Source organism: Vombatus ursinus, unplaced genomic scaffold (assembly GCF_900497805.2).
Source record: "Vombatus ursinus unplaced genomic scaffold, bare-nosed wombat genome assembly UNPS02000580.1, whole genome shotgun sequence".
Taxonomy (NCBI): Eukaryota; Metazoa; Chordata; class Mammalia; order Diprotodontia; family Vombatidae; genus Vombatus; species Vombatus ursinus.
Genome location: NW_020940358.1, coordinates 2,631,862 through 2,649,293, shown reverse-complemented (window position 1 = coordinate 2,649,293; position 17,432 = coordinate 2,631,862). Strand labels below are relative to the sequence as shown.

Below are 17,432 nucleotides of genomic sequence, written 5' to 3'. Positions count from 1 at the left end.
CACACACACACACACACACACACACACACACACACACACACACACACCCCAGTATATAAGGAATAACTATCCATCAACAATCATTTATTAAGCACCTATTATTATTAAGCTCCCTCTTCTACCCTTTTCCTCATCTCCTATCACTCAGGTATCTTCTTGCCACTCTCTTCTCCTTCACCTCTGCCTCAAATGATGAAGTGGCCTAACTTATACCAAGGCTAATCCCTTTACTTGTTCAAGGGATCACATTCCATCACATCTCCTCCAACAGATTGCGATGTCATCCCCACTCTTTCATTTATTTTCAATCTCTCCCTCTCTACTGTCTATAAACATGGCCATATCTCCCTATCTTCAAAAAACCCTCACTTGATCCTTCTATCCCTGCTATCACTTTATTTCTCTTCTGTCCTTTGTGACTAAACTCCTTAAAAGCAGTTTACAATAGACGCTTCCATTTTCTCTCCTCTCACCCTCTTTTTTGCCCCTTAAAATCTAGCTTCCAATCTTATCATTCTACTGAAAATGTTCTGTCCAAAGTTACCAATGGTCCCATAGTTGTCAATTCCAATGGTTTTTTCTGAGTCCCCATTCTCCTTGACCTCTCTGCAGCCTTTGACACTGTTGATCACTCTCTCCTCCTTGATATTCCCTTCTCTCTAGATTTTCAGTTAGAATACAGACTTCAAAGCATTGAAAAGTGAATGAGAAAGGAAAAGAAGATGCACATTTTTCAGTACTGTAACTGAGAATGAGAAGAAAGATACATGATAGCTATAGGAAATGGCAGAGTCTAATGAGGTTCTTTTAAGGATGAAAATAATGATTTAGGTATGGTTTGTAATCAGCAGGGAAGGAACCAGTACATCGGGAGCGACTGAAGACAGATGATAGACAGGGAAGCCTGCTAAGGAAGAAGATGAAAGGGGATGGGATCAAGAGCACGATATAAATGGGTTACTGTTAGCAAGGAGAAAGGTTACCTCATTATCAGAGTCTAGATTAAAGTAGAAGTGGGGGATCCTGTCAAGGGGTTCTGGATGAAGTGAAGGGGAGAAGGAGCTTACTGAGAATGGTCTCTACTTTCTCAGTAAAATATAAGGCAAGGTCCCCAAGGAGGAGAGGAAAAGAGAATATTATGTAATATATACATTAAAGAATTATAAAACAAAATGTTACATTTGGGGATATTTTACCCCATTTTAAACTTTAATGCCTTTGGATTATGACAGCTGGTTAAGGAGATGTCTCTTGTGACATTTAGTATGAAAGTCTTGGTTTTAAATATCATTCAAGAGGAATTTTATATCATATCTTGAACTGCGGATCACACAAAAAAGAACACATTATGCTAAAGATTAATTGGCCCCACTGCTTTGGGCCTCAGCCTAAAAGATAGAGATTTACTAATTCACCAGGTAAGGGGGGCAGGTAAAGGAGAGAAAAGAAAATAAGCATCTGTTGGGTACAAGTATGTGTCAGACACCATGCTAAGCCATTATTAAGGGCAATATAGAGTGTGATACCAGCAACTTAACAACAATGATCCCAATCAGTGGAAATTTAGCACTGGTCACATCTTCAGTCTGGTATCTATGGTACTAAGGGATCTTTTGGATACAGGCTGGACCTTATTAGGACTTGTCCAAAATACAGAAATGAAAAGTTAAAGGTAGGGAGGATTTTGCTCACTTTATCTTAAAGGTAACCATTACATTTCTTTATATCGTCTGAACTTTTTCTACAGCCATCCTTTTACTTATAAATACAAATACTCCTGTGGTTACCTCCACAGCAAAGATCACAAGGGAAAAATTATCCAAATCAAACACAGACGCCCTCATGGCTCCATGGTTCCTGAAGAATTCTACTGTCATTGCAAGGGTACTCGCTCCAAATAGCATACACAATGCTTATGTAGAAAAACTGAGAAAACGCATCCTTTCAAGATAAATCCCACTTTCCTTTCCATTGCCTCCAAATTGAAGCCACAGGCCAAAAGCAAGAACAGCTGATCCTGACATCCAGAAAAGCAGGATGAAGCAGAGCAGCAGTACTTGATTCATCGAGGTCCTCCAAGGACTCACTCTCCTTATCCTGCTATCCTACCAGAAAGCATCCCGAAGTTTACAGTAGTCCCCCCAAAAGAACCAATAGTAAAATTTATAGTTTCAAGTGTCTAAATATAAACAACCAAAATACAGAAAACAAACAAGAAAAACTAGCAATTCTAATGCAAGGAGGCAATATTAATATCACTAAGAGTCAGTGGGATAAAACCCATGCTCAGTACAGTTATATCTTATTCAAAAAAGACTAGGGGGCGCAGCTAGGTGGCGCAGTGGATAGAGCTCTGGCCTTGGAGTCAGGAGGACCTGAGTTCAAATCTAGCCTCAGATAATTGACACTTACTAGCTGTGTGACCCTGGGCAAGTCACTTAACCCAACTACCTAAGCAAAACAAACAAAACAAAGCAAAACAAAACAAAACAAAAAAAAAGACTAGAACAGGTAATAAGGGAGCAGGAGTGTAGTAAAACTATATATAAACAAAGTATACTCCTGTGAGGAAATCCAGGAAACAGAGGGAAAGAGCACGATTGAAAGCATTTGTTTAAAGGTCAAAGGAAGGTGAAGTAGAAGTAATTTTGTCATTACTGAAAGAAGAAATACACAGAGAATCTTGGGAACAGATCACAAGCCAGACCCAGGGGTATGAGATGGTAGTAATGGGGAACTTTAATTATCCAATCATTTTATGGAGTTTGCTGTCAAAAGCAGAACAGCTACTAATTTGACTTGCTTTAGTGATAATTTCAACTTTCAAAAGGTGAAGGAAGCAAAAAGGAGAAATTCTATTCTGATCTGATTCATACCAACAGGAAAGAACCAGTAGTTGGACTACAAACAGTGGAAACTTTAAAGGAAATGATCACTCTATCTTAAACCTTATGCTACAGAAGGAGAAAAAATACTGGATATAATGTGATATGTGCCCCTAGATTTGGAGAAAGCAGATTTCAAGCGAACCAGGAGAATGACAGGAGCCTATGAACTAAAATGCTTTAGGGGAAGTCAGTGTTGGAGGAATGGAAAATACGCAAGAATGAAATTCCAAAGACACTAAAGGAAACAATTCTAATGAGGAGAAAAAAATGGACTGTCTGAAAAGACTGTAATGGATAGATAAGGAACTCACAGACAAACTTAGATTAAACAAGGAAATATATAAATGATAGAAGCGCAGCCAGGCAACAGAAGATGAATGTATAAGAACCTTATAAAAACAATGTCCAAAATGCTACAGCTCAGAATAGGCTGAGATTGATGATGGAAGGTTAGACAATGAAAAAGTTTTGTTATTATTGTTCTGAACTATATTGAGAGAAAAAGTAGGATAAACAAAGGTGAAGAGCTTTGCTTGGAGTGAGGGGAAGATAATCACCGATAACAGAGGATGCAGAGATGCTCAACTTTTATTCCACTTGTTTTCTTCCCAAAGAAGAATGACTTACATTGGTAATAACAGAACAAAAATGACTGATATTCAAGATAAGAAAGGGGAAACTAAGATAACATTTAGCTGCCTTATGAGCTGAAGTTACGTGAACTAGAGGCACATCTTCTGGTCCTGAAAGAACTAGCAGAAGTGACTGCTGAGCCACTGCCAATGACATCTCAGCAATCAGTGAACCAGGAGAGGCAGCCCAAGACTGGCAAATGTCCTAATTTTGAAGAGAACAGTCTATATACAACTGGCCAATTAGCTTGACTAAAATTCCTCGGAAATTCTAGAATTCATTAAAGAGAGAGTTATTTGCCTACTAGGAAGGGAAGCAGTGATTACAAAGTGCCAGAGTGGATTCATCAAGAACAGTCATGCTAGATTAACTTAATTTTGTTTTTTGACAGTATGATGTGGTGGTCAAATAAGCTAAGGCAACCTTGGGCTGCATTAGGAGGGGTATAATTTCCAGGAATATGGGGGTGATAGTCCCACTGTACTATATCTTCATTTAACCTCATGTCAGTCAGTCAGTCAACAAGCATTTATTTAGCACATACTACGTGTCAGGCTAAACACTAGGGATATAAAGAAAGTTTAAGAAACAAACAAACCAGTCCCTGTTCTCATGGAGCTCACTGTCTAATATGGGAGGCAACATGCAAACAACTACATATAAATAAGATACACGCAGGATAAATTGGAGATTATTTCAGAAGGAAGGCACTAAGATTTGGGAAGACTGGGAAAGGCTTCTTGCAGAAGGTGTGACTTTAGCTAGGATTTAAAGGAAGCCAGGGCAGAAGTTGGAGACGAGTGAGAACATCCCAGGCAGTGAGAACATTCAAAGTCAGTGAAAATGGCTGGACATGTGAGATGGAATGTAATGTGCAAGGAACAGCAAGGAGGCCAGTGTCACTGGATCAGAGTATGTAGAGGGAGTAAGGTATAAGAATACCAGAAAGGTAGGAAGGGGACAGATTTTGAAGGGCTCTCAAAGCCTGAGAGGATTTTTATATTTCATCCAGAGAGTCATTGGAGTTGATCAAAAAGGGCGGTGATAAATCAAACCTGCACTTAAAGGAAATCAATTAGACAGTCAAGTGAAAGATTGACTGGAGTGGGAAGAGATTTTAGGCAGGGAGACCATCAAGTAAGCTATTGTAATAGTCTAGGCATAAAATGATGAGGGCCTGCCCCAAGGTGCTGGCAGTGTTAGAGGAAAAAAGGGATATATCTATATCTATATATATGAGAAAAATTAAGTTATGAAGGTAAAATGGCAGAACTTCACAACTAATTGGATATGGGGAGTGAGAGAGAGTGGAGAGTTGAGATTGTACCTAGGGTTGTAAGTCTGGGTGACTAGGCAGATGGTGGTACCCTCAACAATAGGGAAGTCTGAAAGGGAATAGGGTTTGGGGGAGGAAGATAATGAGTTCAGTTTTGGACATGACAAGCTTAAGATGTCTATAGGACATCCAGTTTGCGATGTCAAATATGCAGCTGAAGATGCAAGACTGGAGGTCAGGAGAGATGTTAGGGCTGGAAAAATTTGAAAATCACCTGCACAGAGATGATAATTGAACCAATGTGAGCTGATGAGATCACCAAGTGAAACAGAGGTAAGGGTGGAATGAAAGTGAATAAGCATGTATATAGTACCTGCTATATGCCAGGCACTGTGCTAAGCACTTCTTTACAAATATTTCATTTTGAGGGAGAAGGGAAGACAGCCCAGGACAAAGCTTAGAGGACAACTATGGTGAAGAGTTATAAGCTGGATAAAGATCTAGTAAAGGAGAATGAGAGAGTGGTTAGACAGGTAAGAGAGAGCGGTGTCACATACTTCATATACAGTATTACATTCAGTTCTGGGTGCCAGGGTTTAATAAGGGCACTGATAAGCAGAAGACTGGTCAGAGAACAATCAGGATGGTGAAAGGCTTTAAGGCCACATTATGTGAGGACTTGATCAAAGGACTAGTTATGTTTGGCCTGGAGGAAAAAAAGATATAGCTGGAATATGATAGCTGTCTGCAAGTTCTGAAGGATTCTCTGTCATCTGGAAGAGAAATCAGATGTGTTCTTTTTGGCCTCAGAGGGTGGTACCAGGAACAAGGGATGGATGCAGGTTTGAAAGAGGTCAATTTAGGCATGATGTTATGAAGAACTTGCTAACAATAGAGCTATCCAAAGCTCCTTTTCAGCTTTTTTTCATCAGAAATATCTAAAAATTCTCTATTTTACTGAAGATCCATTTTTTTCTCCTTGAAGGATGATACTTAATGTTTCTGTGTTAAGTTATTTTTGGTTGCAGACCTCTTTGTCTTTTGCCTTTTGGAATATCACATTCCATATTCTACGTTTTGTCCATTCAACTGCAAGTTGAAATCTGGGCAATAAACATTTCTCATCCATTTGGTCTTCCCTGTGTAGATGGACAGACAGATCCTTCAGGTAATCACAGATCTCCTCCAGAAGGCTCAACAATGTCGTGGGGCTTGATATGATCAAAGTAATATCATCCAAAAACAGATACATCTAGACAGAATCCTTCCTTAACCTGGGCCCTGTGCTGGACCTCCTCCATCACATCATCAAATACTTTAGTTGAGCCCACATCTTCCTGTTTGATGCTTCACCTGTTATTTATAATCATCAAAGGGTCAATGAACAGGGTTTTTCCCCCCCCCTATTGTTACAGCTTCCAAAGAATCTTGAATAATCTTGCTACATGGATAGAAGATACCTTACTGTAAAAATAACTTGTTCTAACCAGTTAATGCTTTCTAATAATCAATAAACAATAGGCATTCGAGATCTTATATTCTCTACATCTTTCAATCAACTGTGAATTGGTAAAAAAATTTAGTCCACTGTTAAATATAACTTGTGAAAGTCTGCTTGTTTCCTACTAGCATCTTCATTGAAGAGGACCTTAGCTGGTGTATAAAATGACTCAATGACTCTCATGAAGATTTTGTATAGATGGGACAGTTGGAATATAGATGGATAGTTGTTGATGCTCAGTCACCTCTTTTCGAAATCAGTCAGGTTTGAGATTTTTTCCCACGTCTTTGGAATCTTCTCTTCCTTATAAACTGGTCCCTTAACGCTCTCATAATTTTACTACTTCCAACATGGACCTTTTCTACATACACCCGACACAATTTGGCTGCTTTTCTTGTCATCATTTAATTTAATGCCCTTTCTGCTTACTCTCTAAGTACCTCAGGGACTAATTTGTTAGCGTTTAGTGTGGTGGTTCCACTACCCTGGATGGAACAAAGTTTACTGCAATAAAACTTGAAAATCTTTTTAACTTTTCTTCTACTTACGGTCCTTTTTGTTTTTCATACTTGAATGCCTCTGAGATGAAATCACCTAAATAACCTGCCAAACTTTTTCTAGACTGGTTTTATCCTCCAATGTTGTTTGTTTGTTTTGTTTGTTTTTTGTTTGTTTTTTTTTTGAGGGGAGGTGACTTATTCAACAACACTTTTCATTATCATACACCAAGCTGCTTTGTAAGATTTTGTTTTACTTTTAAAATTTTTCTTCTGACCTTAAAGCCCTTCCTCTGATTAAGTACCTTCTTATACTTTGCAGAACACAAAAAGAGAAACATATATATAACAATATATGGAATGATGAGTATCCATTTCATCCTGCATGTTTTCTAAAAGTATATAATTCCACTTGTTACTTTCAAAACTGTTCTGCTTGTCTGTGCTTAACTTGGAATTTCCTTCTGTGCCTTTAACAAAATGTTTCAATAACCTTCTGTTTTTGGAATCACTATTGCTAACCACATCCAGCAACTCCTAACCCACCACTAAAACTAGAGGATGAGACACTCAATTGGGATGGAAATCTATCTTACCCTACAGGAAAATAGGGGGGAAGGGGGTAAGAGAGCAGGGATGATAGAAGGGAGGGGCAGATTGGGGGAGGGGGTAATCAGAAGCAAACACTTTTGAGGAGGGACAGGGTCAAAAGAGAGAAGAGAATAAACAGGGGTTAGCATAGGACGGAGGGAAATATAGTTGGTCTTTCACAACATGACTATTATGGAAGTGTTTTGCACAGCCACACATGTATAACCTATTCCGAACTCCTTGCTATCTCAATGAGGGTGAGTGGGGAGAGAGGAAGGGAGAGAATTTGGAACTCAAAAGTTTTAAAAACGAGTGTTAAAAATTGTTTTTACATGCAAATGAGAAATAAGACATACAGACAAAGGAATGTAGAAATCTATCCTGCCCTACAGGAAAATAAAAGGGGAAGGGAATAAGAGAAGGGAGGGCAGATTGAGGGAAAGGGTATTTAGAATGCATGCTATCTTGGGGTGGGGAGAGGAGAGAGATGGGGAGAAAATCTGGAACTCAAAATCTTGTGGAAATGAATGTTGAAAACTAAAAATAAAAAATTAATTAAAAAAAAAAACTAGCAGGTGAGAAAGGAAATCCTTCAAGCAAAATAAATGTGTTCAGTAGCCATGTCCAAAACTGTATGTCTCTTTCTGACCTTAAGTCCTTATGATTTCTGTCATGAAGTGAGTAATATACTTTTTCATAAGTCCTCTGAAGACATGGCTAGATGTTGATCAGAATTCTTAAGTTTTTCATATTATTTCTTTACCATGTTATTGTCATGATAAACTTTTTTGCTGGTTCTGATCATTTTACTCTGTATCATTTTATACTTCCCAAGATCTTCTGAAATCTTTCACGATTTCTTATTGTGCAATAATATTCCTTTATCTTCATACACCACAATTTGATCAGCTATTCCTCAAAAGACAAGGACCCCTAGATTTTAGTTCTTTGCTTCCCCTACCTTTTAATCATCCCTTCAGGATCAGGAAATTTGTTCTCTTTGTGATTATTCCCTCCTTGGTATTATTCCCTTCATAACAGCCCCTCCTCTTTTTATCCCAACTTGTTTCTCTATTGAATCTGATATATTTCTATACCACTGTGTGTGTGTGTGTGTGTGTGTGTGTGTGTGTTTTCTCAACATTCATTTATCCAAATCAGATATGAGTGAGGGTCACTGGATACCAAAACCCTTGTCCTTTTCTCCATATTCAGATTCTCCTCACATATCCCAATTATGAGAAATGTTAAGTTCTAAACTCCTCTTCCTCTTTTTTATCCTAGTATATTCCTTTTACCCTCCTTTCTTTTTCCCCCAAGGCCTCTATTTTTCTTATTTAACTCTTTGAAGATATTAAAGTTGTAAAGGGATGTTAGTTTCTTTTTCCCCTATTAAAGTGCTAACACATCACAATACAGTCCCTTCCAATTTCTAAAATAAATTCCATCTTTCTAGTTTATCTTGAATCTTGTGTTTGCATTTCACAGTTCTTACAAATCAGAAACATTTGAAAGGGCACTATTTTACTAAAGGTTCATCCTCTCCATTCCCCCCAAGGATTATATTCAGCTTTACAAGGTAATTCTTGGTTATAAGCCCATATTTTTTTTTCTTTTTGGAATATTGTATTCCAAGCTCTCCTCCCTTTTAAAGTTGAAGCTGGCAGGTCTTACGTGTGACCTTGAACTGCTTCTTTCAGGCTACCTGCAGCATTTTTTCTTTGATGTAGGAAGCCTAGATTTTAGCTATGACATTTCTGGGACTTCTCTTTTTTGAGTTTCTTTCAGGAGGTGAATGGTGGGTTCTATTTCTACTTTGCCTCTCAGTTCTAACAGATCTAAGCAGTGTTCACTTATGACTTTTTTTTAAAAAAATATCCAGCCTGAAGGGCATAAAAAAAAAATCACAGTTTTCAGGAAGTCCAATGATTCATAAATTCTTTCTTTGCCCTATTTTCTAGGTCAGTTGTGTGTGATATAAAATCTTACATTTTCTCCTATTTTTTCAACTTTAAAATTTTGCTCCAATATATCTTACTGTCTCTCTTAACATTACTGATATCTATTAGGACCATTATAATTTTCAAAGAATGTGTTCCTTGAGTAGGGTTTACTATGTATACTGACTGCTAGTGCTCCCCATTGTTTCCAAGATTCCCACTGTGGACTTAAACCGACCCTACAGCATTCTCGGGAGCCCTCCTCTTTTGCTACCTCTACACACAGAGCAGTGTCTCTGGTTCATATTTTCCTCCACTGGGAGGATGGTACCTTGTTTGCCCTACGCAGATGCAGGCTTTGTTGGTGGCTCCCTTTTCAAATGCCTCTGGGCACCTGGCTGAATTTTTGAGGAATTCAGGGGTGGAAGTAGTAACTTACTATATTTTCTCATTGGATTTCTTGGCCTGGTGTAATTTTTAGGTTTGTGGGAACTGATCCATCTCTGCTCAGGTTGCGATCTTGGCTGGAAGCCCCTTTTCTTCATAGGATTTTATAAATGAGTTTATATTCTAGCTGGGTGTTATCTTGGGCAGCCATCACTCCCCATTTGGCAAGTAAGTCAAATGTTTGATGACTAAGATGCTTTCTGGGTTCTCTGTATCTCCTTGTCTTAGCAATTCATTTACTTTTCATTCTTGGATGAAATTATTATAGTTTATGTCAACGTTACTTCTGTTGTTCATTTTTCACTTTTAGTCAGTTTCATCTTTCATGATGTGGCTTGGTATTTACCATGTCTAGCACCTACCAATTCTTTTTTAAAGTAAGTAATATAAAGGTATGGGATTTCTACATAATTAACTAGTCTTTGGCCTCTCTTATTCCTTTCTTCTAAGCCGTATTTTGTCATTTCTTTTTGTCATCTTTGTACTGAAGTCACCCAGCATGAGAGTATATATTAAACTGATCTGAAAGGTTTCATCAAGCCAATTACAGAATTTTGCACCACTTCATCCTCAGTAACCGATGTTAGTGTACTGTAAGCTGCAATAATTTTCATGGTGGTGTTTTTGCAAAAATGTATAATTAGTACTGAAATGCATGATGATCAAATGACCAATAAAATTATATTTCCATAAGCTTGAAGCCTACAATAAAACAAATTCTGCCAACTCCCTTTCTTTAATTCTCCAAGGAGTACCTGTGAGCTATCCTTGCATTTAGCTCCAACTGCTTGCTTTCTTCTGCTTTTATTTATAGGAATAATTTCAAAATTGATATTTAGCTCTACCACTTGTTGGCCATTAGATAAAAAAAATCTCAAATTTAGAATACCAACAGTCAAATTAAAGTCTGTTCATTGCCAAAAAACTGCCTAATCCATAGAACCTTCTGCCTCCTATTGGTGGTTCAAGCAGACAGAATGCTGGGCTTAGAGTCAGGAAGACATCAGTTCAAACCATGACTCAGATACTTACTAGCAATTGAGCTAGCTCCCTAAGTCTCAGCTTCCCCATCTATAAAGTGTGGGGGTTAAATCTGATGGCTCCTAAGGTTCCTTCCAGCTCTAAATTTATGATCATATATATGATCTCTTTCTCACTACTTTGCCACTCTCATTGATGAGGTACACAAGAGTGAGGAGTTATTTCTTCCCCATGGGTTGCCATGACCAAAAACAGTTTCATCACTAGGGGGCCAGCCTACTAGTGATATGCCTCTCTGTGATTAGCTAGGCTGATCCTCTGAAAAAAGCCCCAGTCTGATCTTGTACTTGCACTCTTTTCAGCAAAGAAGTACCTGTCAGAGCTTGTGCTCCACTGGCATAGGCTTTGAGAAACCAGAGTCAGCTCTCTGCCAAAATGAAGCATCCTCCACAAATTCCTACCATACACAGAAAAAGGTACAAAAATGATCATAACTTTTGGCTCAATAACTACATTGTTAGGAACATACCCTGAAAATGCTAGATTTTTTTTAAAAGAGCTATCTATATGAAGAATTTCATGGCAGTATTATTTCAAATTGCAAAAATTAAAAAAATTTAAAAATTATACAACCTAAATGTACAACATTAGGAGAATGGTCAAATAAATTGTGGTATACTAATGTAACAGAAGTGGCAGTGAGGTGGCTCAGTGGATAGAGCCCTAGGCCTGAAGTCAGGAAAACTTGAGTTCAAATCCAGCCTCAGACACTTAGAAGTTGTGTGACCCTGGGCAACTCACTTAACCTCTATTTGCCTTAACCCACTGGAGAAGGAAAAGGCAAACCACTCCAGTATCTTTGCCAAGAAAACGCCATGGACAACACTGTCAGAAGGTAAGGCATGGGTAATCAACTAACCAATTAACAAACCTTTACAAGTGTCTACTGTGTACCAGGCAAAGTGCTAAATACTGGCACTACCAAGACAAATGTGAAATAGTTAATACTCTCAAGGAGGTTAAATTCTATCCACAGAAATAATATGCATTTATATAAGTAAATACAGAATAAACATAAAAAGACAAGATAACTAAATACAAAGCTGTTAGGCAGGTAATCATTAGCGGTGGTTTGTAGATATCAGGAAAGGATTCAGTTAGAAGGTGGTACCTTGAGAGAAGTAAGGAATTCTATAAGGCAGTTAAGAGGGAGTACATTCCAGGCATGAGGTACTTCATGCAAAGGAGAAAGTGGCATGTGTGAGGACCACAGAGAAAGGCAGTTTGATGGACAACAGAATGTGGAGAGTAATGGATAAAGAGGCTAGAAGGAAAAGTTAAGGCCAGGTTGTGAAGGGCTTTAACAGCAATACAGAGAAGTTTATATTTCATCTTACATGCATTAGGGAGCCACTAGAATTTTAGTGAGCAGAATGATGATTCTGAATGAATTAGGTCTGTGCTTAAGGAAAATCACTTTGGCAGCTCAATGAAGAGAGTGGGGAGAGACTTTAAGCATGGAGACCCATTAGGAAGCTATTGCAACAGTCTGGGAAATAGATGGGGAAATGAAGCACTTACACATGTATATATGTGTATAATAATATGTATATATGATTGGAACATAGTTAAAAGTCAAAAAGAAGAAATAGAGAGAGGCTGAAAAGGCTTGAGGGCAGGAATCAGACTGAGGACAAGAGGAAGAAAGAAAAGAATATCCAATTCATAAGCAGAAAAACTTCTCTTCCTTGAAAGAAAGATGAGGGAGTATAACAGGAGGTGGGGTATCACTGGGCTTTTTAACTTACAAGGCAATCTATAGGTATCAAATGACCAATAAAACATCAAACAAGTATTTATTCATTGCCGACTATGTTCCAGTCACTATGCTAGATTCTAAGTTTGTACACAAATATAATGCCCAAAATAATCCTTATATACAAAGAAAATACAAATTAGGAAGCTAACAAAGATCATCTATCTACATGTATATACATATACACATGTATTTATAAAATAGATATAAAGAGATTAATTACAAAAAGATGTGAAATAGTTAGACACAAGGTAGTTATGAGAGGGAGGGGACTATCAGTTGGTGGGATCAATTTGGGCTGAGTCTTAAAGAAAGAAAGAAATTCTATGGGATGAAGTGAAGAGGATGTGCATTCTAGGCAAGCCTCACCTGTGATGAACAAAGAAGGACCCTTTGGATGAACTGCAGAGTAGGTGGAGGGGGAGTAGTATATAATGGGGCTAGAAAATATATTTGGGGGAAAGACTGTGAAAGGTTTTGTAGGCTATAAAGACGAGTTTTTATTTGATTCTAGAACAAATAGGAGGCCACCAGAATTAATTAATGAGTGACACATGGGCATAGATATCTGAGATTAAGGACAACCACTTTGGCATCAATGTGGAGGATGGATTGAAGCAAGGAGATCAATTCTGAGGCTGTTGCAATAGTATTGGAAAAGAAATAATGAGAGTTTGAACTACAGGGGTGGCCAAAGGAGTAAAGAGAACAATGAGACATGACTGATGTTATGGAGGCAGAAATGGCAAGATTCGGCAACTGATAGGATATGTGGGGTGAGAAGGAGTGAGAAGGCAAAACTGTCAAGGTTATGAATTTGATAGAATGGAAGAATGGTGGTGCCTCTGAACAAAAGGACATTTGGAAGAGGGGTGGGTTGAGGGGTAAAGAAAATGATTTCTATTTTGGACATGGTGAATTTGAGATGCCTTTCAGATATCCAATTAGAAATGTTCAATAGAAAACTGTTAATACAGGACTGAAGCTCAGGGGTGAAATGTGGACTTGATATATAGATCTGTGAGTCACCTACAGAGAGATGATAATTAAACTCATGGGAGCTAATGAGGTCACCAGGAGTGTGGGGAGAAGAGTAGGGGGCCCATGACAGAGCCTTGCGGAAGATCCAGAATGATCTTGATGATGAACCAATAAAAAACACTTTGAAGGAGTTGTTAAGTGCCAAATGCAGCAGACAAATCAAGAAGGATGAGGTCTGAAAAAAGACTATCAGATTTGGCAATTAAGAGATCACTGGGGGCAGCTAGGTGGCACAGTGCATAAAGCACTGGTTCTGGATTCAGGAGGACCTGAGTTCAAATCCAGCTTCAGACACATAACACTTACTAGCTGTGTGACCATGAGCAAGTCACTTAACCCCATTGCTTGCCCCCCCCCAAAAAAAGAGAGAGAGAGATCACTGGTAACTTTGGGGAGAATATTTTGAATATGACAAAAAGATTGGAAACTAGACTATAAAGGGTTTAAGAATGAAAGAGAGGAGACAAAGTGGAGACTGTTAACCAAACAGTTTTTTCAAGGACTTTTGGCTAAGAAAAGAATAGATATAGGACAGTATGAGGAGATGATATAGTCTGGGGAGCTTTTTTTTTTCTTCCCTAAAAGGATAGGGCAGGTCTAGGGAAAAACTATGGCATGGTGGAAGGCAGCAGGTAAAGAATACATAGATAAAGAGAAGCTGAAATTTTGAGGAGGTGACCAAGGTCGAATATGCTAGGAAGACTGAGTGGATGGTATTAAAAGCGAATGTAGAAGGATTAGTCTTTACAAATATTTTGTGGTTAAAGAGCCCTAGATTCAAAGATTTTGGTTACCTCTTCACACCAAATGAACAAGATACCAGTGTAAAGCACAATGCAAGGACCCACAAAAGGCGCTTCTTAATATTAGTAAAGCAAACCTCCAAAACCTTACTCTCAGAGTATAATCACAACAATAGGGAGACTCCTGATAAATAAAAGAAGCTAGAAGTAGGATTTTATCTATATCTAGTTTATCTATCATTTATCTAGAATGATAAACTAAAATAGCTTCTACCTACTCCAGTCCATCCCCTATTAACTGTCAAGTGTGATCTTCCTAAAGTGCAGATCAGGGCAGCTAGGTGGCACAGTGGATAGAGCACTGGACTTGGAATCAGGAAGATTCGTCTTCCTGAGTTCAAATCTGGCCTCAGACATTACTAGCTGTGTGACCCTGGGCAAGTCATTAAACCCTGTTTGCCTTGGTTTCTCGTCTATAAAATATGCTGGAGAAGAAAATGGCAAAATCTCCAGTATCTTTGCCAAATGGGGTCATGAACAGTAGGATAGGAATAAAAACAACTCAACAACAACAAAGTGCAGATCTGATCGTGTCCGACAGCCCCAACCCCTACCAGGTCAATAAACTGTAATGGCTCTCTATTACCTCCATATCAAAATCGTCTATCTGACTTTTGAAGTCCTTTATAACCTGACTCTCCTACCTTTCCAGTCTTCTTACACTTTGCTTTCCTTCCCATACCCTGTGATATAGTGACACTAGTCTTCCGGGTATTCCGTAAACATGGCATTCCATTTCCCTGCTCCATTCATCTTCATTGTCTCACCTGATACCTGGAATACTTTCTGTCTTCATATGTCCCCTGGCTTTCCTGATTTCTGGTCCCAGCTAAAAGCCCACCTTCTACAAGAAGATTTCCTTCTATGATTATCTTTATCTCATTTGTACATAGTTTTCATGTTGTCTCCTCAATAGATTGTGAGTTCCTTAAGTGCAGGAACTGTTGGGGCAGTGGCACAGTGGATAGAGCACCAGCTCTAGAGTCGGGAGGACCTGAGTTCAAATCCAGCCTCAGACACTCAACACTTACTAGCTGTGTGACTCCTGGGCAAGTCACTTAACCCCAGTGCCTAGAAGAAAAAAAAAAAAGCAGGAACTGTTTTTTGATGGCGGTGATGATTTTTTTGCTTTGTTTTTCCTTTTTTTGTATCCTCAGGGCTTAGCTCAACACATGACACACTTGTTCTTTATTTATTTTCAGTTGTGTCCTACTCTGTGTGACCCCAATTGGGGTTTTCTTGGCAAAGATACTGGAGTGGTTTGCCATTTCCTTCTCCAGCTCATTTTACAGATGAAGAAACTGAAGCAAACAGGGTGAAGTGACTTGCCCAGGATTAGACAGCTAGTAAGTGTCTGAAGTTGGATTTGAAACCAGGTCTGCCTGACTCCAGGCTTGGTGCTCTAACCACTCTTCCACCTAGCTGTCTGTCACCTGACACAGGTACTTAATAACTGCTTGTTCACTTGCTTGATGATGAGGGTCTCCCTACTATAAATATAAGTGAATAAACTTTGGTGAACTGAAATTCTGACATGTTTGGCTTTCCTAATTGTTTTCTGATTTTCATACGTCTTTCAGTATAGAAAAGGCAGTCAAATCCAAGACTTTCAGATAAGTGAAACATTACTGCTTGTTGGAAAAGTAGTAACATTGTCTTTAGTACATTTAATGTTTACTACTACACTTCTGTGACCTGAGCTTTACACAAAGATATTCTAACTTAAATATCTTGTGAGTAAATGATATACCATACTCCATACATGCATATTGCACACATTCAATTTCGCAGCATCAACAAATTAGGGGACCTAAATACCTTGTAGTACTAGAAATGTGTGGCTGCTAAAAAGTACATTTCAGGTACGTGGGTACCCTGTAGTCCCAATGGCTCCAGTTCAAACACAAAAATTTTAGCAACATTACAGAGGCAGCAATAGTATCCGAGTCCCCTCATCAATTATGCCCCAAAATTCCACAGGCTTTTAAAAAGATGTTCAACTGGGGAATGGCCAAATAAGTTGCAAATGATCTAGTGAAATATTATTGTACTATAAGAAATGATGAAAATGATGAATATTTAGAAACACGGAAAGGCCTATGAATTGACACAAAATGAAATAAGCACAACCAGGACAACAACAAAATGATATGATCTAAATGTGAAGAATGAAAACAATATAACTAAAATCAAATGCTGTGAAATTATAATGATCAAGCAAATCCCTCCAATCCCTCAAAAACAGATATAATTAGACAATCTTCTTGCAGCTTCTTTGCAGAGATAAGGGTCATGGGTGTGGAACATTGCATATGGTGAGATTTTTTTTGTGATATATTTCCAGGAGACCATTGTACACAGTAACAGCCACAATGTTCAATGACTAACTTTAATAGACTTATCTCTTCTCAGCAATGCAAGGATCTAAAACAACTCCAAAAGACTCATGGTAGAAAATGCTACCCACGTCCAGAGAAAAAACTATGGAGTCCAAATGTAGATCAAAGCATATTATTTGCTCTCTCTTTTTTTTTTTTCTTCTTTCTTATGGTTTCTCCCATTGGTTCTAATTCTTCTCTACAACATGACTAATGTGAAAATAGGCTTAATAGGAATATATATGTAGAGCCTATATCAAATTGCATGCTCTCTTAGCGTGGGGGAAGAGGTAGGATAGGGAGAAAATGTGGAACTCAAAATCTTATGGAAGTGAATGTTGAAAACTAAAACTAAATAAATTTTTAAAAAATTTCATTAATGACTCTCTGGGAAGGGGTGGCAGAGGGGTATAATGGGAAAAATAAGTAACGTAAATATCAAAAATGATCAACAAAAATTTATTTTTTAGAAATTTATGTTTAGTGTGCCTTTATACACATGGAAACTCTGTCAGAGGGCCAACCTCCAACTTATGGGAATAACCATTTCTTCATTCAACACTACTTTTAGCAACGCATAACCACCCAACTTCCTCTTGTCCGTTTTTCCTGAGGCTGTCAAAACCTTACAGGGAATAAA

The 17,432-nt window shown here is 38.3% G+C and overlaps 1 protein-coding gene across 7 annotated transcripts in view; it reads right to left on the bottom strand.

Annotated features, from left to right (window-relative positions):
- The window catches only part of EHMT1 (euchromatic histone lysine methyltransferase 1), a 293,851-nt gene that overhangs the window by 10,709 nt on the left and 265,710 nt on the right, over positions 1-17,432 (bottom strand). The gene's annotated exons all lie outside the window — the stretch shown is intronic.